General features: G+C 27.2%; 1 long non-coding RNA gene across 2 annotated transcripts; it reads right to left on the bottom strand.

The window, feature by feature from the left end:
- Nucleotides 1-661: 661 nt before the first annotated feature.
- LOC119664628 lies at nt 662-2,920 on the bottom strand. Of its 2 annotated transcripts, XR_005251233.1 has the most exons (3): nt 2,777-2,920; nt 809-1,304; nt 662-748 (listed from the first exon to the last, which is right to left on the bottom strand). It is a non-coding gene; the product is annotated as an uncharacterized LOC119664628 (long non-coding RNA). The 2 variants fall into 2 exon arrangements; XR_005251232.1 differs by having other exon boundaries at nt 662-1,304; nt 2,777-2,917.
- Between the last annotated feature and the right edge of the window lie 345 nt (nt 2,921-3,265).

The raw sequence follows: 3,265 nt of genomic DNA, 5'->3' as shown, positions 1-3,265 counted from the left end.
TAAACAGAGAGAGTCCTAAGGTAATTGTTAAGCTCAATGTAGTTTCAACTGGGGAAGTTGGACCTCATGCAGATGAGACAATCATCTGTATAGCAGATTTGCCTAATGCATTGAGGAGGAAGGGAAAATGAGAAGGAAGGAGAAGGAAATATTTACAAGGATGGGGTATTCGCTAGAAACAGCCATTACTCGAAACAGCTGTATGGTCAGCTAAAAATTCAATTAACTAAAAATTTCGTTTTTACAATTCACTACTGTTCGAAACCTGTCAGTTACATTTTATAATTTTTTAATTGTTATGTCATGATTTCAATTATAAAATAATTAATAATCAATTTAAAAACAAAATATTTTTCTTATAATTTGGTACTATTTAAAAACCTTTGCATTAGCAAAACAGTTTTCTTCGTAATTTTCGTCGTAATTATCTTTAAATCTACATTCGTTTAATTTTGGAGAATCGCTCAATTTTATAAGAAACTTATAAATAAAGTGTTCAATTAAAAATTAAAGGATAACTTCAAAATACCATATGTATTTAACGAAAAATTGCTTCACATTCGGTTATACTTTTTATAATAGAAAAGATTTTTATTTTCTACAATCCATAATAAGCGATGAAACTATTTTCCAGAATTGATAGAACCCTAGTTTAATGGACAATAAAATTTGCAACATTGGTGACTTTCCTTGTTCTAGTATTCTATTTTATTAAGAAAATATCCTCAGTAATGTCGTTCAGTTATATCTAAATGGGACATAAATATTCTTATATTGTATATAAATTTTAAAATACAAATATAGGTACATTTTTCCTTTGTAAATGAAATTGTTCTTTTTTATTTTCACAATCACTCTTCATTTGTCATTAGAGAGGTTGTAACATATATTCGCCTTGCATAAACATTTCTTCTTGGATAGGTGCATATTTGGTTAAACTTCCCGTTAATAATACTTTCCATTTAAGTCTTTTTTTATCTAAATTCGAAATTTTAAGCCCACATTTAAATGGATTAAAAATAATTTCCTTCTTTTTATCGCATACATTTTGTCAAATAAATTTCGATTTCATCAATGAGTTTTTTAACATCCATCGCACTAGTAATTCGTATGAAATGCGAAAAAAACCATCAGATACAGAATCCGACAGGTCTAGTATTTTAGTGACGACATTGACTCCATATCGCATAATTTAATAGACCTAATCAGCTGTAAGCAATAAGCAATAAGCCGCGTGATGTCATGATATTCCAAATTGTATATGGTACAGTAACAGCTTTGGTAGGATTTACAAGCAGCATTACCTATAAGTATAAATTAATATTTTATTGACTTCTTTTTAATTAAAAATTAGTTTGAGTTTAATTAGTTAATGAAATTATTACAATCATGATTTTATATAGATACTTAGGTGTGGCTAGGTAGTAGCTTAGGTGAATAAAAAGGAGGGTAAATAATATAAAGAGATAGAATCTTTATAGTATACACATTAGACTGTTTTCACACCTATTTCTTATATTGTTTAGAGCACTATTTGTGCTCAGTATTCATTTATTATTCATTTAAATAATAAATAATGAGCTACATTATTTTTATTATTTAACAAGACTAATTCGGTATATACTTTGTGATAATGATTGAAATTATATATTTTCAATTTGAGTTCATATAACCGTAAACATATGCATATATTATACTTTTACACTATTATACTTATAGTTCTGCGATTGACACAGAACTATTCATTTTGTTTAGAAATTATTCTTATCGCTGATCATTAATTGAGTTTATAATGAAGTAAAAACTTCAATAATATAATATGTAGAAAGTGTGGTACCCGCATAACACCAATTTGTTTGGCAGAGGTTCATGTTAAGTAAATATGGTATGTGATTCATTGCAGAGGAACTTAAGGGTGAAATATAGAAAATATATTAATATTAATATATATCATATTGTCAGTTCTTCCGTTTTTCAGTATTTGAATTGATAAAGAAATGACTTTGAATATTTTTTCAAATGTTCTCATTTTTATCCCTCGAAAACAGACAAACTCTTTTATGTTGAAGCAGATATGTTATGTTGGATAATATCGGATTATTCAAATAAAGTTTTATATTATTCAACTCATAGGGAATATGTTTTCCGATATCGTTTTACTACCTAAAAGGTACTAACTTTACTATATTACACAAAACTTACATATATGTGAAAAATATAAAAACAGCTTAATTCTTATTAAACTTAGACTAGGTGCTCTCTAGTAATAACAAAATTTAAATTTATTAATAATATCAAGATATTTTGAAGTTACAAAACTGCTATAGACAAGTGTAGGTATTTCACCTGGACCCATGTTAAATACAACTTTCATACCGGTACCTACATCGTGTTTTTATACTTTCTTCCTCATCTCATTCCATATACCAAGTCTTGTCAACCTTTTGTGTGTTTGCTGTGAAATGGGCATTTGGTTACAGCAGTAGCAACAACAACAGATAATACAATAGAATCGTTGGCCTATTTCAGTTAACACTTTTATTTGTTAATATCTTAATTAAACTTAATCAACTGACGATTATAGTTAACAATGAAATTTATAGACTAATATTGCTGGAATTTTCTTGCTGGAGTTTCAATATTCGTAATGGAGGTTATTAATCTTTCAAATCACTATACAATCAATACGTCAACTATTAGAACTTTGTGCCTTTTTTACATATTATAATCCTACTTTCTCAATAATTTCACAATTTAAATATTTTGTTGGTATCACCTTTGAGTAATGTGCTAATATTTGTTTACGTATCTGACGCTCTTCCTCTGTATATTGGAGTGCCTTGTTAAATAATTTACTTTACTTTTAAATTTAAGTAATTTCTCCCATTTACTTTATTTGTTTTTTAGTTGTCATTTGACAACTGTCATTTACAGTGGTGGCAATAAATATGTTCTTTGATATTGAAATGACATGTTTAATAGTGTATATTGTACATAATAATATTCGGACAAACAACTTCCACATTAGGCTTTTAGAACAAAATGTTGTAAAATTTTTTCTTATATGAGGTTAGGATTATGTAAATTAAAATGGATTTAGTGCTAGACTTCAAACAGAAATTAAAATAAGGCATCTTAAAACTGTTTATTTACAGACTATAAAACTATAAAAAAAAAATGTACAATAGGTGTATTCAAGATGTCTGTGCATCGTTGCATGTACAAATTTATTTGATTTTACAAAAACAATTTCTTTTCTTATAAT

This window comes from Teleopsis dalmanni, unplaced genomic scaffold, assembly GCF_002237135.1.
Source record: "Teleopsis dalmanni isolate 2A unplaced genomic scaffold, ASM223713v2 unscaffolded_contig_2328, whole genome shotgun sequence".
Taxonomy (NCBI): Eukaryota; Metazoa; Arthropoda; class Insecta; order Diptera; family Diopsidae; genus Teleopsis; species Teleopsis dalmanni.
The sequence above is the reverse complement of the archived record's forward strand: the minus strand, read 5'-3'. Positions and strand labels throughout refer to the sequence as shown.